Source organism: Rhinopithecus roxellana, chromosome 16, assembly GCF_007565055.1.
Source record: "Rhinopithecus roxellana isolate Shanxi Qingling chromosome 16, ASM756505v1, whole genome shotgun sequence".
Lineage (NCBI taxonomy): Eukaryota > Metazoa > Chordata > Mammalia > Primates > Cercopithecidae > Rhinopithecus > Rhinopithecus roxellana.
This window is the reverse complement of record NC_044564.1, coordinates 45,778,358-45,804,584: the sequence shown is the minus strand read 5'-3', so window position 1 is coordinate 45,804,584 and position 26,227 is coordinate 45,778,358. Positions and strand designations below refer to the sequence as shown.

General features: G+C 36.3%; 1 pseudogene; it reads left to right on the top strand.

Annotated features, from left to right (window-relative positions):
• Nucleotides 1-19,127: 19,127 nt before the first annotated feature.
• LOC104668205 lies at nt 19,128-20,694 on the top strand (annotated as a pseudogene).
• Nucleotides 20,695-26,227: the final 5,533 nt, after the last annotated feature.

Genomic DNA, 26,227 nt, shown 5'->3' with positions numbered 1-26,227 from the left:
ATCCTTCATCTAAGATAGCAGATATTCGTGGCCTATCCCAGGGCCACTGCTTTATTATTTATTTATTTATTTATTTATTTATTTATTTATTTAATTTTAGATTCCAGGGCACATGTGCAGGCTTGTTAGGTGGATATATTGTGTGATGCTGAGGTTTGGGTTTCTACTGAACCTGTCACCCTAATAGTGAACTTAGTACCCAACTGGAATTGGATGCAGATCTAGAACAGGATCCAAGATCTAGAACAGGCTCCTCCCCACCAGACTTGCTTGGTCTGGACCTACTAAAGGATCAGGAAGGAAGAAGATACTAAGAACTAGACGCATGTACTCAATAGTATTCCCATTCAGTCTTTGAAGCTTAGTATTTTAGACCAACACTAGTGCGACCTTATAAAAGGAATTTAAACAAAAACAACTACTTAGCTCAGTGCCCAAAACAAAGTAGTTAGTAATTTCATGATAATTCATTTTCTTTTGTTATATTTTAAAATTGACTGAACATGTCATTTCTTACTGAAAAATGTAAATATAGATAGGTTAGAAAATAAGTGATCTTACACATGTATGTATATCTGATTTTGTCTCATTCATTTTCAATGGCATAATCTTAAATTTTTTCTCATATAATTAATATTCACAAGTGGAAATACATTTCAAAATACTTTTAAATATGTAACATAAAAAATACTTGAAAATTAACCTACATTTACCATATGATCATTTTTCTTAAATCTATAAGTTAAACCAATACTATTTTATAAAAAGGCATAATCACAGACAATAGGCATTTAAATTCTTATGTTAAGGATTGAATTTTTACCAAATATAGGACAAATAATATTTATAAAATATGTCTGAATTTTTATTTACATAGAAAGAAGTTTCCTGGCTTATGATTTTCCATTTCATTATACCATACTTGCAAAAAAGTAAACCTTTTATATTTGAAAGAAAATAATTCAAATATATGTGTTAGCTTAAAAGTAGGTATATTTACATATTTGCATTTTGAATGTCATTCTCCAAGTAAAAAACAAAATAGTTACATGTACTTGAACTAGAGGTAGGTCAGTGAAAAATTCCCTGATTATAAATCCATTTGTTTTTCCTATTTATTTTAAGCAGCAATCAGCAAACCACAGCCTGTGGTCCAAATCTGGGTTGTGGCCTGCTTTGTTTTGTTTTTGGAGTTTTCTGAGCCTTCTAACACTATCATCATCAATAGCTCTTTTTCCTTTTTTTTTTTTTTCCTCGTTTTAGGACAAGTTTCATTGATATACAGCCACACTCATTTGTTTTTGTAATGTCCATGGCTACTGCCTTTCTAAACAGTAAAGTAGAGTGGTTGCGACAGAAAACTATAGCTGTGAAGCTTAAAATATTTGCTATCTGGCTTTTTATCGGAAAGTTTGTTGATTCCTGATATGGACAATAAAAGTTAACTCATTGTAGTAAATTCAATGTATACAGATTTGGTTTGATTTGTTTTATTTTATTATATTTTTGGCATATCCTAAAAGTTGTTTTATTGTGGAGCATTTTTAACCTGTCCTTTATTTCCTATTTTTTTTATTTTACTATACTCTCCTACTTTATTTGCCCTCTTTTTTTTTTTTTTTTAACTCCTCATTTTTCATTGCTTCTTCTTACTCTTCACTCATACATCTAACTCCATTTTAGGAGCACAATACAATAGGAGATTTTATTTTTTAAAGAAATTGGTAATTATTTGGCAAAGTCAAATTACCAGTACAGTTTCAACAACTCCAAAAGAGGCTATAGGCCAGCATGAATGGCCATGCACAGGGTGGAGCCGGAGAAGCACACAAGCCTCCAGTAATTCTACTGTCTGTCTCCTTACTTCTTCCCTCTCTTCATGTTATATGGCACAGTATGTCTTCATTATTGAGCACCTAGGTAAGGATGACTACCGAAATTCATCAGAAAGGAGTTTTGTTCTCTGCATCTACAGGTTTTACTTCTACTCACACTTCCACATTTGAAGAATATTAAGTTAGAAGACATTGTCTTCATCTTCTTTTGTCTGAGTCATGGAATGCATACATTTTTATATTATTTGAAGGTGAACAATGTGTAGTTTCATATTTTCAAAGTTTGACTACCATACTACTTGTTAACTGTTTGTGTACTGAACAAATATAATAACTTCCTGGGCCTCAGTTGTTTTACATGTAAAAGAGGACTGTTGTGAGGATTAAAAGATATATAAACAAGACATAAAACACTATAAACATGCTTAGGTGGGCACAAGTAAAACACTTAGTGTATGTGAACTATTTTTAAATAAGCAAACAAAATCACCATCTTTATTTAATCTTTTCTAAAATCATCTGTGGACTTATTAGTGATTCCCTTTAGCAATAATCCTTCCCTTTCTTTTTAGACAATAATAAACATTATACCCTGCATGTGTAGAGTTTGGTGGAATAACTCAGTACTCATTTAAAGGTTTTGGATATTACAAGTGTCTTAAATGTGAAAAAGTGTCTCAGAGTTACATCTATCATTGTACCTGTTATCTCTCAGACAATAGAGCCATTAGCAATGAAGGGCTAACTGCTGATCACATATTTTTTATTATAAAAATTCTTTGTAGAGACAGCATTTCATAGAGAAGCTTGAAAATTGCTTGAACTGGTAGTAATTTCAGAAGAAATAAGTGATTCAAAGAAATATAATGGTGAATATATTCTATGGCCAGGCAGCAGCGATAAAAGGATCTCCTTTGACCCTATGACAATTGTTAATGATTATCTTGTGATGAAAATGAACAACTGTAATTCCTAGATAATTTAAATATGTATTTCTACATTATGTTTGGCTTCAACAGCTGTCTGTGTGTATATATGTGTGCATGCCAATTTTAATAAGTCCCATAGGACTAGAGAAATTAATGTCCTCTGATTTTTTTTATGTTTTATTGTGGATTGATAATGAGTATGTTTATACAGCATTAGTAATACCAGCAGCAATATTTTTATAACTAGTTGATTTTTCATTTGCGTTATATTGAGTACATTCAATATATTTCAATAAGAACATAATAGCTAAGGATGAGTGCCAGTAAAGGCTCTTCTTTGGATCTATTCATATTTTTGATCAACCATACCAACAGTTACTTTGTACACTCCTTCATGCCTATAAAATTATGTAACAATGTCCAATGGTTCTGAAACTATGTCATATATTTTCAATATGTACAACTGACCCTCAAATTTTCTAGTTTAAATAACCCTGTATCTTAGCTTAGCAGGACAATCAATGATGCTGGAACAGAGTGGATGCACATAAGACAGGAATCACTGTTTTGAAGTCATGGTTTCACACCAGATGATAAGGCAAATGTTACATCAGGCACTTTGATGGAATGTTTCTGGAAATCAATAAACCTTGAATTTCTGACCCTTAATTTTCTATGGACAAAATGATATCTATAATAAGCAGATAAAAAAGTGGTAGTCTTTCTATATCTCAAAAAAAGGTATCATGAATATAACCCTGTAGTTTGTGATCCATCTTTCTATTTATAGGAGCTTATAATGAGGATGCATAGCTATTTATAAGCTAAGAAATGCAAGAATTAATTATATATAACTATTGAATTAAAAATTAAGCATATTGCTTTTCATGCTCTCATTCGACATGTATGTATTAATGGTCATATATGTACACATGTATGTATATATAAATGTAAGTATATGCATATATGGTTGTGTACATGCACACATGCATATATAACTTGTGTCAGAGTTGTCATACAGTGGCATCATTTACACTGTATTCTATAGATCTGTGTGAAATGGAAGCCCTGTCCCAGATGCCTTATAAACACTGATAAATATAATCAATATGGTGTTAGTCCCCAATAATCAAAGTTCAAGAGAGATAGGAAAGTAAAGAACAAGGAAACAAATATAAAATTAGTATGTGTGATATACTTTAAAGATGATAATATTAATATCAGAGAGTGGTCAAGGGAAACTAAATTATAGAAAGTGTCAAGGGAAAGCTTTATTAAGAAAGCAAGACTTGAAGTTTGAGAAAGAACCAGTCAAATGAAGGGCCTGGAGACTGAGTATTAAAGGCAGGAGGAAAAACATGTGTTCAGAGAACACTGAAGCAGGAAGAATTTAACAACATTGAAATTATCAAAGAAGACTGACACAGCTGGAGAAGAGAGAGGGGGAAAAAGACCTTAAAATGATATTGCTGATGTGTCTACTGGCTGGATCATACAGGTCCTTGTAAGGTATATTTAACAGTGTGGATTTTATTCTTAATGCAATGTGGAGCCACTGCCAGCTTTTAAGTCTAAGAGTAGTAGCTTAAATAATTGACTCTGGATATTGTGTAATGAGAGCCTGAAGCAGAGATAAAGTTAAAATGGGAATAACAGTTAAGAAATCGTGGAATCAATCCATGTAAGAGATGACAGTGGCTTTACAGTGATAATAGCAATGGAAATAGACATATTCAAGTACTATTTTGAGGACAAAAAATGTCAGAAATTGGTAAATTATGTGATTATTTATCACATAATTTGTGATTACTTATCACAATCCATCTAAGCTATCATCAATTTCTGACATAATAAACAATAGTTATGCCCCCACAAAAATATCATAAAAAAAGAATTATAGGTATGATTAAAATACACATTTTTTTATGAGCAAAAGAAATCACATTTTATTCAAAGGTCTAAAACAGAAGTGTCTAGCCTGGGAAAGTAATGAGGGATCAGGTGAGTAATGTTTACTTTTAATATGCCAAAAACATTTCAGAATGAATGCATTTTCTTTGATGAGGCAACTTCAAATATATTTGATTAGGATGTTGAGGGCTTGACATAGAAAACTTTGTTTAGTTTTTGATAATGTATTTATTGTCTATATATGATTCATAATGATGAGAATATTATGGATTCTCTTTAAATATTATCGAGTGTGTGTGTATACATGTGCGTATATATGTGTTAATAAAGGAATGTATGCTTACAAAAACAAAACATATTTAAGGGAATAAAGAATAAAATAAAAACATTTAAAATTCTTCTATCCAGAGATAGCCTTTATCAAAATAATAGTATATTACTTCCAAGTATTTCTCCGTGCACACAAAATCACATACATGTACACATTCAAAGCAGAATGGCTCTGTGGAAAATAACACGGAATTTAGAGTGAAGCAATATTGAGTATGAATACCAGAGTTTGGCTGCTGGCTAGCTAAGTGTCCCTGAAAATGTTATTTGAACATTTTGACTTTCCATTTCCTCTTCTTTAAAAGGAGGGGAAGAATATTCAGAGCAATAATGTGGAATAAAGTACAATATTAATACATGCAACATCATGAAAATCCTTAGATGAAAGATGTAAGTGAAAGAAGCCATACTCAAAAGGCTGAATTCTCTGTAGTTTCTTTATGTGACATTTTACAAAGCAAAACTATAGGACAGAAAACAGATCAGTAGTTGCCATAAACACAGCTTGGAAAATGATTGACTACAATGGGGCATAAGGTAATTAATTATGCAGGGGGTGGGAGTGGAAGTGGATTTTTTTTTACATGTTTTTGGTAGCTAAATAACTTTATGTATTTATCAATACTCACAGAACTGTACTCTAAAATGAGTAATTGTATTGCATATAGTTTTTACCTCCAAAACCAAACCAAACAAAAACCTTTGAGAAAATTATGAAAAGAAAGAAATATCCACAAAGTCGAGGATATCTACAAAAAAATTACGTCTACCATCATTCTTAACAATAAAAAACTCAATATTTCCTAAGATTAAGAAAGGGGTAAAGATGTTCACTCTTACTTCTTCTATTTAACATTGTTCTGCATATCTTAAAAAGTATTGTAAGACAAAAAAGTTATATGGATTGGAAAATAATAAGCAAAACAGTCATTATCTGTAAGCAACTTGTTTGTGTACGTAGAAAACCCTAAGGAACATACAAAAAAAACAATCTGTCAGGACAATTGAATTTAGCAACGTTGCAGGACAGAAAGTCTTTTATGAAATCAATTGCATTTTTATATAGAAGAAATGAACACTTACCAAATGAAATAAAAAGAAACAACCCTATCTGTAATAGCATAAAATAAAATCTTAGGAATAAATGTAACAAAAGTTTCCCAAGATTCATACGTGAAAAATACAAAACATTATAAAGTAATGTTGAAGGAGACACAAATAAATTGAGAATCAGATCATCACCATGAATTAGAAGACTCATTATTTTCAATATGACAGCCATTGACAAGTTGACCCATGTATTCAATGCACTCTCAAACAAAATCTTAACAAGCATTTTTGACAAAACTGGCAGGTTGATCTTAAAATTACTATGGAAAGGCAAAGCATATATACTAGCCAAACATTAATTGAAGAAAAATCAAATTTGAAGGGTTTAAAATATCTGATTTCAATATTTCTTATGAAGATAAAAGTTATTACTGTGCAGTATTGATGTAAAGATAGATGTGTTAAGCAGTGTAACAGGACAGACTCATATGACCAACTGATTTTCAACTGAGATGCTAAGGTACTTTAATGAAGAGCAGCTTGCCTTTTCAACAAATGGTGCTAGAGCAACTAGATATGGGTATGGAAAAAATGACCTTTATACTATGGATATACACAAATTAATTCAAAGTTGATCATAGACCTAAACATAAAATAAAAAATTATTAAACTCATATAAGAGGCATGGAAAAAGTATTTGTGATATTGAGATAAGGAAAATATTTTATTTAAACATCGCATGAGAAAGTGGAAAATGTGTAAAAAGGTTGATAAAATGGAATTGATCAAGATTACAAAATTTGGTTTTCAAAAGATGTTGGCAATAAAAAGAAGGAGAAAATTTTTGTAAAATATGTCTAAGGGGATGTGTCCAGAATACATAAAGAACTCTTACAACTCAAAAACAAGAAAACAGATGAACAAAATACTTGAACAAACCCTTCACAAAAGCAAATATAAAAATAGCCAGTGGGCACATAGAAATATTTTCAACATCATAGTCTCAGACAAATACAATTAAAATCACAATGTTACCACTGGACAATCAACAGAAAAGTTAGATTTAGATGACTAACAATACTAAGTGTTCGTGAAGATGTGGGAAGATGATAAATCTCATATATTTCTGTGGGGAATGCAAAATAATACAGCCATTTTGGAAAATAGTATGCTAATACAAATGTAAATCTATATTAACTTACTTATCTAGCAATTTTATTTCTGGGTATTTATAGAAGAGAAATGAAAACATAAGTTCATAAAGAGACCTAAATATTTATGTCTACAGCAACAATTTCATAATAACAAATCCACCAGTCATCCAAATGTCCAGATATAAATAACTCTAATGCATCTACAAAATGAGATGACAAAACCATCAATTTTTCTGAGAAAATTATATGGAAAAGGGTCCACAAATATCTGAGAAATTTATTTAATGTATCACTGGCATAAGACAAGACCAAAATATTAGTCAAACAGAATAGTGAGAGTTCTAAGAATGGCAGACTTCATCTCTGGAATGCAAGAAGTGAGGCCAGGAGTTCTTGAACATCATGGTCATCTGAAAGAAAAGTGGGTATATCTACTGGACTCCTTGCTGCCCCACTTGCTTCTCACTTGAGAAAATCTTCTAACAATCGAGAGTTGATTGTGGTCTGTAATGAAAAATAAATGTGAGGCCAGGCATGGTGGTTCATGCCTGTAATCCCAGTACTTTGGGAGGTAGAGGTGAGTGGACCACGAGGTCAAGAGTTCAAGACCAGCCTGGCCAAGATGGTGAAACCCTGTCTCTATTAAAATACAAAAATTAGCCAGATGTGGTGGCAGGCTCCTGTAATCCCAGCTACTCGGGAGGCTGAGGCAGAGAATTGCTTGAGCCCAGGAGGCGGAGTTTGCAGTGAGACGAGGTCGCGCCTCTGCACTCCTGCCTGGGCTACAGAGTGAGATTCCGTCTCAAAATAAATAAATAAAATAATAAATCAACACATAAGACACATAAGAACAACTTACAACTCATTAAACACATGTAAGTCATGAAATCAAACATGAAAAGATGCAAATTCAGTGCCAACCTATACAAGGCATATTGCAATTTAATCTTATTCAAGTATGTGTTTAGAAATGACAAATGATTAAGGCAATAATTGCAGTTCAATACGTTTGGAGAAAGAGGAAATATCAAAGCATACTTTATTCTTTGTTATCATAGACGTGATTAAGGAGAATTGTAAAAAGCTTTAGGATTCTTAAAATACAAATTTTTAAAGGAAAAAACCTGTTTTCCATAGGTTTCTGGTAACTAAATTATTAATACCTAAGTTTAAAAATTATTCGGAAGACTGTGAAATTTTTTATGTACTATAATTATCATGCTATAGTAGAAAACAATTTTGAGTTGTGTTTACATATCTGAAATTCCAGACTGCATTCGCTGGGGCAGTACTGCAAGATTCAACGGGTAAACCTAAAGAATTTCTAAAAGAATCAGAACATCTGCACAGTCTTTGCTATGCAATCATCTTTAAGAACACCTGAAAGGGAAGATGCACTTCAGTTGCAGAAAAGTGAATTCTCTGCTAAATAAACAAGTCTTTCTTAATGTTTTTGAAGAATAAAAGGACCACTTCTTGGCAAAGAGATACTTTAGAATAAAAGGAAGATGGAAAACACTTCTAACGCTGCTGATGGAAGCAGAAGATCTCTGACTGTGACAAGAAGCTCACTGAATTTTCAATGTCTTGTGGCATAATCTTCCTCTTGAAGATCAGATATTAAGGGTAGAAAAGTAAGCTTACACTTAGGATCTCTCATTTTAAATGAATAATCCCACAGAAATTGAACTTTTAATTTTTGGCAATAAGAACTTCCTTATGGTGCATTTTTGAAATGCTTATTTACTCCTACATAATTATCATCGACTCCCAGCATAGGCTATTTGATATGGTTTAGGTAAAACTGGTCACTTAGGTAAGGGTGACTTCTAAAGACACTAAGAAAATATATTGTTCCCAAATGATTCCATCAACATTATCTAAAACGTTACCATTAGATATTTATTTCTCTAAACATTTGTCCATTCACAGAATCGATTTTAATGCACATTTTGCTACTAAATGGACACAGATGGCAGTCATTACAGCCTTTGGCCTCTAGAGAAAGAAAAACTAGTACAGAAAGGAAAGTAGGAAAATCACAAAGAAAATAAAGAGGTAATTCTCTTCAAAACGTGGATTGTGCTAAGCCCAGTGAGACATAAAAATGCAGTCACAAATATATTGGTTACCAGTACCTGTAATCCTAGTAACAGGTACCAAAACTTCTACATATTGCAAAGAAGAAAATATAAATTAAGTGTTTTGATTCAAACAAAGAGGTGCTTCTACCAGAATTGTTGAAATACAAGAGAAATCCTGGAAACAGAATTCAGTATTCTCAGTTTAATAATTAACAAGCTGAGCTATTGCAGTATGGCTAACTTTCCTATGATGACTAGTCAAAGGTTAAAATATAAAATTTCTAGAACTAAGTCTGTAAACTAATCTATAATCGCTACCTTCTAGAGAAGTAACACTAAATGTAATCATGGCAAATGTAATAAAAACAAAATAAAACCTTAAAATGGAATAGAATTACTTACAAATAAGTAAGTGTTTTAATTAATGATTAGGTGGTATAAGAGAGTCATAGCATGAAATGTCTAATGACAAACAGTCCTTGTTCAAGTCCCAGCTCTGCACAATTAATTTTTCTATCACATTAGATAAAATTTTTATTTTTATGTATTTTTGCTTGTTGAGATATACAGAAAATTTATTCTTTTTAGGAGTATGAATCTATGACTTTTATAAACTTAATTAGTCATATGAATACCACCACAATCAAGATGGAGAACATTTGCATCATCCCAAAAGTTTCTCTCATATTTTTGCAGCCAGTATCCACTCCCAACTCCAGTGCTAACCACCACTGATCTGTGTTTGACCCTCATAGTCCGACCTTTTCCAAAATGTCATCTAAATGAAAATACACAATACAGATTAATTACCCCTTACCCAAAATGCTTGGAACCAGAAGAGTACATATGAATCATAGCATGTTTATCCATTTACCAGTTGATGGACATTTTGGTTGCTATGTACGTGTTTTGTATGAACAGATGTTTTCATTTCTCTGGGTAAATATGTAGGATTTTGGTTTGGTTCTGAGATTTGTAGGCTGGGTCATATGGTAAGTAAAAATTTAACAGCAAAGGAAACTGTCAAACTGTTTTCCAAAGAGGCTGAACCACATATTATACATTCCCAGTGAACAATATCTGAAAGTTGCTCTGCTTGCTCTGAAATCTCACCAGCATTTGATAATTGTCAGATTCCTATAAAACAGCGCTAATATCTCAGTTTCTTTGAGAAGATTTTATGAGATAAGAACTGCAAAGCCCCTATTGACATTTCAGCTGTAGAGTAGGTCATGTATACATTTTCAGCTTCCTCTAAGTTTCTATTAAGACATATACTCTACCACTAATGATGATAATCCATGAACACCTTCTAATTTGTTAGACACTCATGAAAATGTTTCTGGTTACCAGGTAACTTGAGGCTAGTAAAGGTATAGTAGTATGAACATGGTTAACCAGATGCTGAAAGACGTTGGATGAAAAAGGAGAAGGGGCCATTGGAAAAGCTGACCTGGTTTAAAATAATACTCTACTATTTAATTCTGGGGAAGATAACTATTTTGGAAACTCAATTTTCTAATCAATAAAATGAGGATAAAAATAATACTCACTTTTTAGGTCTTAATGAGTGATCAAAGGATTTATAGAAGAAAGGGCTTTTTACAATTTGAAACATTAATTTATTAAGGAGAAGCTGGTTTATAAATGTAATGATAAAAAGATTATGTTGTTTTCAACATTTCCATGAGATATATGAGTCAATTTAGTCATGAAAAATACAAGTAAATATAATTTTTCAAGTGAAAACTCTAACCTAATGTGTCATTTATTTCATTCATTAAAAAAATTTACTGTGTATCTACTATGTGTAAAGCACTGAAGATACAACATTAAATAAAATCAATTTAGTACACAAATTAAATATGCAAATTACTATGCTAGAATATAGCAAGTGCTATTGATGAAAGAAAAGCAGACAGGGAGAATATGGAGTGTTAGAAAGGGGTGGGTGTATTAGGACTTTTAATAGGGTGGTCAGAAATGCCTCTTTCTAAATGGGATACAACTGAAAATAATTGAGGATATGAACCATATAGGCTGCAGGAGCAAGATCTGTTCTAGAAAGAGGCATAGGCAGGATTGGAGCACACCTGTCATATGCAAAAAAAATGTGAAGAGGGAAGTTGAACTGCAGAAGAGGAAGCAAGAAAGATAAACGTTGTAAACGGTGTGGTGGGAGTGTGCACGATCACATGAGTCTGGTGTGCTATTATAATCAGGGTTTTCACTTTTACTTTGAACTCAGTGGAAAACCACTGGAGTGTTTTGAGCAGAAGGTTGACTTTTTTTTTCCAGTGTGTATTATTTTTCTATTGCTGCTATAACAAGTTACCACAAACTCAATAAATTAACACCAATTTATTTTCTTACAACTCTGGAGGCCAGAAGTCTGAAATGTATCCCACTGATTAAAACCAAGGAAATGGCAGGGCTTGTGTGCCTTCTGATGGCTCTAGGGTAGAATCTGTTTCTTGCCTTTTTAAGCTCCTAGAGACACCTGCATTTCTTGATTTATGACCTCCTCTTCCATTTTCAAAGCCAGGAGTCCAGTACCTTTAAATTTCTCTCATGCCTTCCTGCGTTCCTTTTATAAGGAGCCTTTTGATTGCATTGGGCCCACCCACGTTATCCAAGATAATCTCCCAAACTAAAGGTTCTTAACTTAATTACATCTGCAACATCTCTTTAGCCATATGAAATAACTGAAGTTTCTTTAAAGTTTCTGAGGATTAGGATGTAGACAACTTTGAGGGCCAATTATTCTGCCTACCACAGTATGCCAAGAGGTGCTTTGGATGTCTTCTAAAGAGCAGCAGGAAACTGGAACATTGGATGGGAAAAATGTGGCAGTGTTTACTAATTGTCTAACACTATGCTGGGAAAAGAGTCTATTGGAACTAGACATGACATGTTCATATTTGTGTTATAAGAATCATCTTCAAAGCAGAGGATGAAGAGAAACAATTTATCTAGATGGCCAAGCTTAATAGAAATACAAATTTTAAAAGTCCAAACTGTAAGTGATCCACTTCTATGTTGATTAGGATGCTTTCTGATCAATGCATTGATCTCACGGGTCATTTTATTAAAAATATATGGGTGCCCACAACAAATAACTGATGCTAATGATCTTTCTATTTAGTTATTTAGATGCTAATGATCTGCTATTTTAAGTTATTTAGACATTATGGTTTTTTAATTGTCCCTTTTGAGTTTGGTTAATGATGCTGACTTCTAGAACTCATTTTGGAAACCAAAAAATTAAACCAGATTTTAGAGCTGTATTCTAAGAACCAAATCTTGGTCCATGGTGATTCAGTGGATATAGGGATGAACTATAAGGCTATAACAGGGAGCAAATCACCAGGACTCCACATACCTTATGTTCACTCAGCTTTAATGTTTCTCATTTAATATAAAAAACAGCAACAATAATAATAGCTACCATGTATTAATCACTTAAGTGCCAACACAATATTAAATGCAGTTCATGTATTATTTTTCTGTGTATCCTTTGATATAGGTACTCATAATGGCCTCATTTTACACATAAAAACTCTGAGCAAGATTCTAAAAAATGTTACCAAGGTTTAAAGAACTTAAAAATTACATTTATTACAATGACAGAAAAGTAAAACATGGCTTTGAGAAGAGAGACAGTTTCAGATACTAAAATTCCCAGCATACCAATATATTCTCTATGTTTTAATGTCAGAAAGTAGGTAATATAATTTACATTAATCCATTTAACTCATGTATTATACTAACAGTTAATATTGAAGACATATATTTACATACATATTTAAATAAACAAGCATAAAAGCACATACAGGGTATGATAATCAAATTGGTAAGTACTTACCATTTGAGACTACATGAATAGTATCCCAATTTTCTTTTACTTTGTATTGAAACCAATTGGATTTAAGTTCAAAATATTTTTTATTTTTCATTTATCCCAAAATGAAAGGAACAGAACAATGCTTGGCAGCTATATAGTTTTTCATCTTTCAATGTTTAAAGAAAAAAGAGAATAGTGTGTCTTTTTCATTACCACTGAAAAATTCTTCATGTTGGCATTCTGAAAGTGGCCATTAATAGTACATTTATAGAACTAGCTACAGAAAAGGAACATGTGCTAAAGACTTGATTTCTGTAAAAATGATGTGATAAGTAAAAACTTTCACTCTTTTCTTTCCTTTCCTTCGGTGATTACCAGTTAAGAAAATGAGATTCCTACATTTGGATCCAGTAGGTAAGAGGAATCTGTATCAGTCATTTTCAAAATTATAATTTTTAAAGCCATTGTTGCACAATTTACAAGGCATTTATGGATTATAGAAAACAAGAAAACAGACTATAATATCATTTTGGAAATAGCAATATTGAAATTACAGTGTCAGAGCTTGGTATTTTTCTGGCATTTCAAAGACACAAACATGAGTAAGGAGAGGCAAGCTTCCCATTGCTGTAGGTGATGAAACTCATCGCAACATAGCATGAGGGGATTTAACTGGTTATGCATTGACAACACCTCAAGCACTAGTCATCCCAAAGGGAAACTTTAATTTCTTACATCAAATTCTTCTCCATGGTGATTCAGCTTGTGACCTCGCATATTGGAGGCATAGTTATGAGTAAAAGGTGAACTTTGTTATACGGTGTGTTCTTCAGTCTACCATGACTCATGAACCATATTTTATAATGTCTGCTTTTTAAACGTGTTTCAAGTTGTGAAAATAATATGTACCTCATCAAAAAGTAAAGAAGAGCAGCATTCCATGGAAAGGCAGCATTGTAGAACACTGACCTTTTCACATTTATCATGTGGCTCTCTTGCCTCTCTAATGGATATCCTGACATTTTCATTTGAAACCATTGTTGTGTTCCCTGACATTTTTGTCTCTGTCATTGAAATCATAAGGGCTAACAGTCATTGTTTGCAATTACCTGGCATGTGAATCATTTGCAGTTATAAGAAGCATAAAAATATATTTTAGCACAAAATGCTTTGGGATATATCTCAGATCACTGAGATTTTGCATTTGTTTATGCAAGTGATTCAGTAGCTTACCTGATTTGATAAGATTACAGCTATAAATGTTAATTGTACATAGCATACAACATTCTTTTGAGTCTAAATATTTTTCAGATATAAATTGAATTGAATGCTCATGTTCTCAAAGTTTTGTGAAGATTTGTTTTTATAAGTTAATTAATTCATTTATACTTTTCATTTTGAGTTTAAATATAACATGAAAAGTATAAACATACATTTCAATAAGTATGCATGTCTATATTTGCTTATAGTTTAGTTTTTATCTAAGATCTGAGGTTTATACCAAAATATATAAAACGAAGAGAATAAATAATAAGAATATTGAAGTTAAAATATGTGAGGAATTAAATAAAGGCAAGATGATTACATGAGAAAGTATACGTTATGTGTTATTATATGGTTAATAAATGTCGTCTCCAATTTTGATTCGGAGATACGTGGAGGTCAAAGCACAAAAGAAAAATGAAGGGTTATAAGATTCACAGCATCACTAAAATAAAAACAAACAAATTGTTTAAGGAAAACACAGCTTATCTTCAAAATGAATCCTGCATCAGTTTTCCCCCATGGGTCTTTATAAAGAGAATTATTTCTACAGCATCCCAGTGTTTTTCCATAATACATCCTCTGTACAGCAGTGGTTAAGAAAGAATGCCTGGAATTATTGCTAGGGTTGAATCCTGGTTAACTAGGGAGCTGCTTAACTAACAGGTTTTTTTTTATATATGTAAAATGGGGAAAAACAGTATCAATTTTTTAAAGCTCTTGGGAGGAAAATATTGGGTGAGTTTTGTGAAGTACTTAGTTCAGTGCCTGACACATTTTTGCACTGAATTAATATTAACTTCATGCAGCTTCAACATCCTCTGGGTTAAGTGATAAGAACGCTGATGTATAATTGAGTAAACACATATTTTATGACTATCAAATTAATGGGGTCCAAGAATGTCATTCTGGTATAATCTAAAGGAATAATTTAGAACATCAAATAGTCTTTCCAGAGCTTAATCCACTAATGTCATAAGATGGTTCCACCAGATTGTTGTGTGAAACTCGACCCTTTAAATCCTCTCTTCAGGCTGCAGAGTAAATAACCTATTTGGGGCTCTGAATTACCCTTCTTTAAGCAACCTATTTAACTCTGTTCAATACATCTTATTAGTTTTATTTGTCTGTTTGTTGTTTCATTGCTGAACCATTTTGTTTGTTTTTATAACTTAGTAGAACCATGTATTAGTATATAGTTATTAGTGTTCAACCGTATGCAATTAAGGAAACACTGCCCGAGAGCAACAGATGATGGCATGGACCTCAGGCAATCTTCCATAATGCAATTTCTTGTAGCTCCGTTTTGGAAAAGTATTACAAGGCAAATATTTCAAAGTTCTATTTTTTGAAAAAACCCAGAGTGCAGATATTTTATGTTGCTGTCTAGCATCTTAAGCATGAGATTTTGTTGGCGACCAATAATGAAAATTAATGGGCTTTAATAAAGCACGTGCCTGAAGAGGTTCCATCACAGTTCAAATTTATATTGGCCAAGAAAGTGTTGCTAGTGGTGAATCTGTATGAATCTGCAGGAACCTCAATTCTTGCCTCCTCAGAAGAAAGAATTCGATGGAGGGGCATAAGGCAGCGTAAGAAAGCAAGGCAAGTTTTAGAGCAGGAGTGAAGGTTTATCTAAAAAATTAGAGCAGAAATGAAGGGAAGTAAAGCACACTTGGAAGAGAGCTAAGTAGGTTCCTTGAGAGATCAAGCGTGCAATGTGACCTTTGACTTGGGGTTTAATATGTTGGCATGCATCCGTGGTCTTATGTTACTTCTTCCTTGATTCTTCCCTTGGGGTGGGCTGTCCACATGTGCAGTGGACTGTCAACGCTTGGGAGGGCTGCATGTGCAGTGTGTTTACTGGAGTTCTATACATATTCACTTGAGGCATTCTTCCCTTACCAGTCAAGTGTTCCTATAAGAACATATATAGTTAAACTCTGCCATTTTGCCTCTAGTGTGCATGTGTGAGCCCACATGCCCAACTCCTGAAATCTTACTGGGAAGCAGCTGCTTACCAGCTTCAGGTTTTTTTCTATTAGGAGACTGCCTTCCCCTGGTACCAGCTGTTGAAATGGGAAAAGTTTCCTTGTACCCCTCACAGGGCATGCCTTGGGGACATGGCTTGCTTCTTTAGTGCCCTGCTGCTCAAACCTCTAGGGGAGCATACAGACAGGCAGGCTGTGGGGCTCTAACCCCACGGCACTGTCTGAGGTGAATGTTTACATCTCCTGAAACCCCAGTGGGCCTGTGTTACAGTGTGCTCTTAGTTTTGCTGTCTATAGGCAGCTTGTGTTAATCAGCTCAATTAGACCCTCTACCTTGTCACAAGGACAGAGGGCTTTCTGTAGCTTGGTTTCTTGCCTTGGTGCACCTGAAGAATCGGATCACACCTGGACTTGGAGAAGGAGTGCAAGGTTTTATTGAGTAGCTGCCAACAGATGGGGGAAGCCAGAAGGCGATGAAGTGGGAAGGTTTTCCCCTGGAGTAAGACCACTCAGTGGCCCAGGCTCTCCTCTACCTGCCCCAGCTAAACTCTGTGTCATTCTTCCTAACGGCAGCCTGCCAACATGATGTTGCTGGTCCCTGTGCTCCTGTCAACATCCAGCCCCATGTTTGTCTGCCTGCTAGAGTCTTGGGGATTTTATAGGCACAAGATAGGGGGATGGCAGGCCAAGGTGGTTTTGGGAAATGCAACATTTGGCAGGAAAGCAAATATGCCTGTCTTCACCTAGGTCCACAGGCACAGGCCCAAGGGTGGAGGCCTAGCCAGGGACCATGCCCTCCTCTACACAGCACTTCTCTTCCACCCTCCATATAATGAAAGGGACCACACCCTCCCCTTCTCAGCACTTTCCTATCACTGCAACCAATTATTATTTTAGAGAGACAGTTGAAAACCACCTGACCATTGCCTGATGGTTGCTTGACATTGCTAGTGGGGGTGGTGCTCTCCTGCCCTGCTCATGTCTGACTAGTTGCCTACTGTAACAAAAGGACTAGGCCAAAATCTTACTTAAGATACCAGTTCTGGGCCTATTTCAACATGGTCATATAATTGAAGACTCATAGAATACAGCATATTAAGTGGAAAATAAAGCACTTCCAAACCAGTTAGCTACCACAGCCTTATACCACATAGCCACATATCCAAAGATGAATTAACTCTCAATTTTACTACTTAAGAAACTGAATAATTTTACCTTGTGCAGAAACACATGTACTATACATTCCTTATATGAAATATTGTTTGATATCTCCAAAAATCTTATTTCTCAATAGTCATTCTTAAGCCATCTTTTCAGCAATAATTAAATAGCATAACTAATAATTTTTAGATTACTCAGCATATGCTAACAAAATCACATTATAAAAGATAAGTATTTATATTTGATTTCAAAATTACATATGGCTCATTCAAAAGTAGTAGAAACAAAGCTGGGGACATCATGAAAATAGAAAACAAAGTTATAGTAATCAGAACATCATGGTGCTAAAATAGAAACAGTCGCCCTGATTGGAGTGCCATGGCATGAACTTGGCTCACTGTGGCCTCTGCCTCCTGGGTTCCAGTAGTTCTCCTGTCTCGGCCTCCTGAGTAGCTGGGATTACAAGCATGTGTCACCACACCCAGATGGTTTTTGTATTTTTAGTAGCGATGGGGTTTCTCTATGTTGGCCGGGCTGGTCTCGAACTCCTAACCTCGGTTGATCCACCCACCTTCGCCTCCCAGGGTGCAGGGATTGCAGGTGTGAGCCCCCATGCCCAGCTGAGATCTGATGGTTTTATACGTGTTTGGCAGTTTCTCCTTCACATGCTCACACTCTCTGTGCGGTCACCATGTAAGTCGGACCTGCTTCCCCTTCTGCCATGATTTTAAGTTTCCTGAGGCCTCCCTAGCCATGAGAAACTATGAGTCAATTAAACCTCTTTCCTTTATAAATTATCCAACCTCACATATTTCTTTATATCAGTGTGAAAAAAGACTAATACACTTTCTGATAATCATGCTTGAGGAATTGGGGAATTCAGACTACCTGGGATCAAATCGTGGCCCCACCCATAGCAGTCATGTGGCCTTGGAGAGGTTACTTACCTTCTCCATTTCAACTTCTGTAAAATCTGTAAAACGAGATTGTTTCTGAGGTAAATGAGCATAGCACAGTGGGGACACTGTCAGGCACATACTACTTGCCAGATGTTGAGTATTCATCTTTATTGAATAAGGACTGTGGTACTCCACTTTATAGCTTTCGATTTTGTAGGACAAAATCACTTTTAGTGCTTTGTTAGTAAAGGAAAGAAAATCTGAAAGTCCCTGCCATGGAAGGAAGAAACAGAAGGGAGAAAAGAGAGTTGGTAAGTTTCATCGTTTTAGAGCTTAGAGGGACAAGTTAGGTTTCTATTTTATAGAGAAGGAAGTGGAGGCAGGAGGGTCCTAAGGTGTCATTCAAGACACACAGCCATAACTCTTTATTGAGAGCAGAGCCAGGGCCCCAGGGATTGCTGTGGTCAAGTTGCAGACAAAAATGACCACTCATTGGAAGACAGGAGAGGAGTATTTAGTTACAAAAGCAGTCAGCAATTCAGGTCTATCTACATTCAATCAGTTCAACTTGGTTGCTAATGGGACCCACTCTACTGAGGCTTTGTATAGAACTCATAGAGGAAATTGGCTTCAAGTAAACAACTACCCTGTGCTTTTCTTTGAGCATGTTTGATGACGGTTATACTTATTTACGGTTTCCATCGTGCACATCAGCCAGACATGTAATGGAGGTGGCAGTTTAAGTGACTATTCCTCGCCCATTCCATCGACTCCCAGCACTAGCCAGGGGGAACTTCGGATGCATGTTCCTCCCACCGCCAACACATCCACGCCCTTTCGCAAGCAGTCCAAGCCTGGTCCAACCTGTTTACCTCTCAGAAAGGGAGCAGCCCAGACAACGAGAGGAAAGGCCTGGAGAGTCGTGCGGACAGCATCAGGAGCGGCAGAGCCATCCCCATTAAACAGGGCATGCTATTAAAGCTAAGTGGCAAATGGCTGAAGAAATGGAAAAAGAAATATGTCACATCGTGTGACAATGACGTGCTGACCTATCATCCGAATTTACACAATTACGTGAAGAATATTCATGGTAAAGAGACTGACCTTCGGAGAACCACTGTGAAAGTCCCAGGGAAGAGGCCACTCCTAGCCACATCCGCCTGCGCGCCCATCTCCAGTTCTAAAACCAATGGCCTAGCCAAGGACTTGAGCAGTTTACACATCTCACCCAATTCAGACACAGGGTTAGATGACTCCGTATGCTCCAGCCCCAGTATCTCCAGCACCACTAGCCCCAAGCTCTACCCGCCCCCTCTTCTCATGCCAACAGAAAGAAGCACTAAAGGAAGAAAAGCACTAACAACTTAAAAGACCATGGCCTGTCCGGCACTGCTAAAGAACAAGAAAACTATCATTGTGTCCCTCACTGGCCAAATGTGGCACTTTGAAGCCACGACATATGAGAAGCGAGATGCCTGGCTTCAAGCCATCTAGAGCCAGATCCTGGCCAGCCTGCAGTCATGCCAGAGCGGCAAGAGCAAGTGCCAGCTGAGGAGCCAGAGTGAGGCCATGGACCTGCAGTCCATTGGAAACGTGCGCGGGAATTCCCACTGTGTGGACTGCGAGATCCAGAATCCTAACTGGGTCAGTTTGAACTTGGGAGTCCTCATGAGCTTCAAGTGCTCAGGAATCCACCGGAATCTTGGCACCCACCTTTCCCAAGTCCAATCTCTGGACCTGGATGACTGGCCAATCTGGCACATCAAGGTGATGTTCTCCATCGGGAACGAGCTAGCCAACAGCGTCTGGGAAGAGAACAACCAGGGGCGGACAAAACCCTCAGACTCCACAAGGGAAGAGAAGGAACGGTGAATTCGTGCCAAGTACGAGCAGAAGCTCTTCCTGGCCCCGCCACCCTGCACGGAACTGTCCCTGGGCCAGCACCTGCTGTGGGCCACCACTGACGAGGACTTGTTGCTACTGGCACATGGCTCCCGGGAAGAGGTGAAGGAGACCTGCGGGGAGGGAGACAGCTGCACTGTGTTGCATCTGGCCTACTGCAAGGGGAATGTGGTCCTGGTGCAGCTCCTGATCTGGTACCGGGTGGATGTCATGGCCCAGATGCTCAAGGGAACACAGCGCTGGCCTACGCCCGGCAGGCCTACAACCAGGAGAGCATGGACATGCTGCTGCAGTACGGCTGCCCCAACGAGTGCTTGTATTATCTGCTTAATTTTATTTGACTGCAGTCTCCTTGGTGCAAAAACAAAATGGGAAAAATAAAATAAGAATAGTATTTCGAGTACATTTCGTAAATTAAGTAAATACACAAAAGGCTGTTTTTTTCCGATCTTAAGAGATATTTTATGTCCTTTTGCCAAGGTGGAGGTGTTAGTCTCAAGCCCTCCTGGGCCACATTGCCCAAGTCACACAGGCTTCTGTATTATGTATTTAGATAAGATGCATGGAAATACATTTGAAAAAAGTTCATAAATATGCACTGATTTTTGTACACATGACACCTCTCTTTTTTTTTCTGTTTTTTTTTTTTTTTTTTTTTTTTTGAGACAGATACTCGCTGTGTCACCCAGGCTGGAGTGCAGTAGTGCAATCTTGGCTCACTGCAGGCTCTGCCTCCTGGGTTCACCCTGGTCTCCTGCCTCAGCCTCCCAAGTGGCTGGGACTACAGGCACCCACCGCCACGCCTGGTTAATTTTTTGTATTTTTGGTAGAGATGGGGTTTCACCATAGTGACCAGGATGGTCTCCATCTCCTGACCTCATGATCTGCCCGCCTTGGCCTCTCAAAGTGCTGGGATTACAGGCGTGAGTCGCCGTGCCTGGCCCATGGCACTTCTCTTAATTTATAAATTGAACTGGATGTGAAGTAGTAATGTGCAACTAGTTGAGATAAGAGGGCTACAGATCATTGTACATGGAAAACATTCCCAGCAGTATACACTTACATTAATGTGGTCTACAGCTTTTAAAAAGGAACATCTCAGGATAAGATGGTGGTACAATTTGCTTATTAAAATTGAGAAAGAAAAAATAAGACACACTGTAGTATATTAGAGAGGGAAAAGAAGGAATGTGATTTCTCATGATTGAAAACTTGATTTAGATTGCATATGGCTTTTGTTAACCAAGACCAAGCAGCTCTGGCAAGATGGGGTGGTTTTCCGAATGCCAGACTGAGGTGCCTTATGAAAGCAGCTGCTAATGGCTCTAGATGTAGAGAGACACGTGATGCAGGAGGGAAAGCTGGACTGGAAAAGGGAGAGTTTTGTAAACAGGCTAAGCTCAATGTGCCTTTGAGAGAGCAGAGTGGCAGCGTCTAGTCATCATTTGGCTATATAGAACTAGAGCACAATCAGACGTAGAGCTACAGAATGAAGAGCAATAGCTGCTGTTTAAATACCAAGAAAGTGTGTACAATGAAATTGAACAAGTCAGGCATGGTGGTTTCATGCCTTTGGTCCTAGCGACTTGGGAGGCTGAGGTGGGGGAATTACTTGAGCCCAGCAGTTTGAGTCCAGCCTAGGCCAGATGGTGAAACCCTGTAACATGAGAAAAGAAAACATAAGGCCAGATACGGTGTCTCATGCCTGTAATCCCAGCACTTTGGGAGGCCAAGTTAAGAGGATTTCTTGAATGTAGCAATTTAAGACCAGACTGGGCAATAAAATGAGACCCATTTCTAAAAAAAAAAAAAAAAAAAGAAAGAGAAAAGAAATTGGCTGGACATGGTGGCATATGCCTCTGGCCCCGGGTACATGGCATGGCAGGCAAAGGCAGGAAGATCACTTGGGCCCAGGAGGTAGAGGCTGCAGTGACCCATATTCATGCCAGTGGACTCCAGCCTGGGCGACAGAGTGAGATCCTGTCTCAAAAACAGAAAAAGTGGATAGAAAATAGGTCAGTAAGGACTATTATCATTTAAGGGACAAGCCCCCAGAGGAGTGGCTACTAGAGTGGGAGGAGGAAAAGCAGAAGAGGACAAGAAAAGGAGAAAGAGTTGAAGATAGGCGAGGCTGTGGCCACAGTGCTGAATGCTGCCAAGCAGCGACTTGATTCATGAACACTCACTGGATGCTGACTCTGTGCTGCTCTTCTAAGTGCTGGGGTAGAGGAGAGGACAGGTGGAACACAGTTCTTGCTTTTATGAGCTTATGTTCTGGGAAGATCAAACCTGAGTATTTTTTCAGGTAGTATGAAATAGCAGGAAGAGGAAGCAGGGTAAAGGGACACAGAGTGATTGCGGGCTATTTTAGATAGAATAAGGAAGAGCCTCTCTAGAGAGCTGACATTTGAACAGTGACCTGACTGAAGGGCTGACGGAAAACAGTGCTGACATTACAGGCAGCAAAATGACTGCCATGACAGAAAGAAACGCATTTCATGTGTGTTTGAGGAAAAAACAGCAAAGTGGCCAGCATGGTCAGAGTGAAGAATGAGCGAAACCTTGAATGAGGATAAAGCAATTCCATCTTGGATGCTTATCTGCCATGTTCTGATTAATCCCAGTTCCAAGAATTCATCTATGATTTCTATTTTATCTCTTTAAATTTTATTTTTTATTTTTTGAGACAGAGTCTTGCCCTATCTCCCAGGTTGGACTGCAGTGGCATAATCTTAGCTCACTGAAACCTCCGCCTCCTGTGTTCAAGTGATTCTCCTGCCTCAGCTTCCTGAGTAGCTGGGATTGCAGGCACCTGCCATCATGCCTAGCTAATTTTTGTGTTTTTAGTAGAGATGAGGTTTTACCATGTTGGCCAGGCTGGTCTCGAACTCCTGACTTCAGGTGATCCACCCACCTCAGCCTCCCAAAGTGCTGGAATTATAGGCGTAAGCCACTGTGCTGGCCGTACACATCCCTCCTGAAGCACGCATTACCGTTTCCCTATGCTATATAAGCCCTGAGCTGGGGAGGTAGGGGTAATGGCCCAGGGATCCACCATCTTGTCTTGGTACCATCCCTGACTTGGCTTCTGTTCATAAATGCCTAATAAATGTTTCATTCTGAGAGGGGAAAAAGAAAAGAAAAGAAACATATAGATGAATGGAACAGAATAGGGAGCCCAGAAATAAACCCATGAATGTGTGGCCAATAGATTTTAACAAAGATCCCAAGACATTCTGTTCATGAAATGATGCTAGGAAGACTGGATATTCACATGGAGAAGAATGAAAGTAGACCCTCATCTCACACCATATACAAAAACCAACTCAAAATGCATTAAAGACTTCAATGTAAAATTAGAATTGTAAAACTACTTTAAGAAAATAGAGGGATAAAGTTATATGACATTGGGTTTGAACAATGATATTTTTGGATATGACACAAAAGCAAAGGCAACAAAAACAAAAGTAGACAAAAGGAAGCACATCAAACTTAAAAACTTCTGCACAACAAGGGAAATAATCAACAGATTGAAGAGATAAATTATGGAAGACAAATTGCATTTGCAAACCATACATCTGATATGGAGTTAATATTCAAAATACATAAGCTCAGTGGTAAGAAAACAAATAACCCAATTAAAAAGTGGTCAAAGAACATGAATAGACATTTTTCAAAAGAAGATATATAAATAGCCAACAAGAATACTAAAAAATGCTCAACACCACTAATCATCAGGACAATTCAAAATAAAACTTCAATGGGGTATCACTTTACATCTGCAAGATAAGTGTTGGTGAGGAGACAGAGACAAGGGAACCCTTACATATTGTTGGGAATATAAGTTAGTACAGCCATTATGAAGACAGTGTGAGGTTCCTCAAGAAATTAAAAATAGAATTACCATATAACCCAGCAATCCCACTATTGGGTATATATGCAAAGGATATGAAATGGATGAATGCATAAAAAATGTGTTATGTTTAAACAATGGAATACAAGTAAGCCTTAAAAAAGAAGGAATTTCTGTCATTTGCAACAACATGGATGAACCTGGAGGATATTATGTTAAACGAAATACACACAGAAAGACAAATAATGCATAATCTCATGAATAATGCATTACCTGGAGTGTAAAAAAGCTGAATTCATAGGAACAGAGAGCAAAATGATGGTTGCCAGAGGCTGAGGGGAAGGGTGGGGATTGGGGACACAAAATTTTAGTCAGATGGGAGGAATAAGATTAAGAGATCTATTATGTGTCATGGTGACTACAGTTAATATCAATATATTTTATCTTTGAAAATTGCTAAGAAAGTAGATTTTAAATGTTCTTACTGCAAAAATAATATGTATTTAAGATAATGCATCTATTCATTAGCTTTAGCCATTCTATAATATATACATATATCAAAACATCATGCTGTACACTATTAATATGTAGAATTTTTACTTGTCAATAAAAAGGAGAGACAAAACGAAGTGTCACAAAAGTAGGCGGTAATCTAAAAACAAAACAGAAGAAATTAACAAGACAATAACAACGACAGCAAAAGTAGAAAATCATTGTCGCATTAAATTAAATATTAGGAGGGGGACAAAACCTATCCTTACTACACTACTCGAAATTGTTGTTGGTCTGCCAGGAAGCTTTTCCTGATAACTTTCTTTACAAAGGAAGAGTTAAATAAGAAATGCAGATTTTAAATATCTTTTAAATGTTGCTTTCAGGTACATCAGAACAAGCTGAATAAAGGAAGATGCCTTATTGATTGACTTCTTTTTACATGCCCATGGTGTGGTAAAATGCGAGGCATATAGGAGACACTTGATGATTGAATGAAATAACGGATTCATGGGAACTAGCAAAGAACCTCAAAAGCAGGGTGATTATTCAGCTGGAATATCTGTTTATAGAGAGACACAAGGGAAACGTCCTCATTCTTACACCATACTTCTAGAATTGGCTTACAAATTATCTCTTAATATTTCTAACCAAAAATTGAAATACGAGTTGTAGAGGCAGTTCAAACCATTTTAATTGAGAATGAAGACAGATCAACCAGAGTCAAATTCTTTTGAGAGGCAAATATAATGAACCAGAAATAGATCAACAAATATTAATTGAATTGAGTGAAAAAGATTTGAAAATTTTCTTATCAATTACATACAAGTTTTTAAATGTTTTTAGTTTGGGCATGGGGGTAAGTTTAAAATTTTCTAACACTAAGAGCTCTTAGAATGACAATTTCCCAATTAAAGTAATTAACACATAATTTTATTTTCATAAATCAAAAATGTTTACTCACATAAAAATTTGCCCCAACAGTGTATGGCCATGAAGAAGAATTCACAAAATATATGTTATCTCTGTTCTCCTTAGGTTGATAAATTATAATTTTATAATTATCACAAGTAATGCTTTAACAGCTATAGAGCTTAAAGAAGATTTTCCTCATTAGCTATTCTAGTTTCACATTCCTTTTTTTATTGATATGGGAAGTATAAAGGGAAATTTTGACATATTTAAGAAATGCTGTTGCACAAAATTTCTAAATGAAAAAAGAAGCAGCTTAAAGGCTCACATCATCCTTATTTGCATGCATGAAAAAGATACCAGTATATATGTCCTCTAAATTTCAGGGTACCTATGGAATTTACCCTGGCCACATATACATTTTCCATGCATCAAGCTACATATCTATTTTCCATGCAAAAACTAAGACTCGGGGTATAGGTGAATAACTCTGAAATTTCTCCCTTCTTGACTTCTTTTGATAGACTGTGGATGGCTAGCTACCTAAAGGTTTAATGCAAACTTGGTTCCTAAACGCCTATTTTAAAAGACTGATCCTATGGTTTAGCACTTCAATA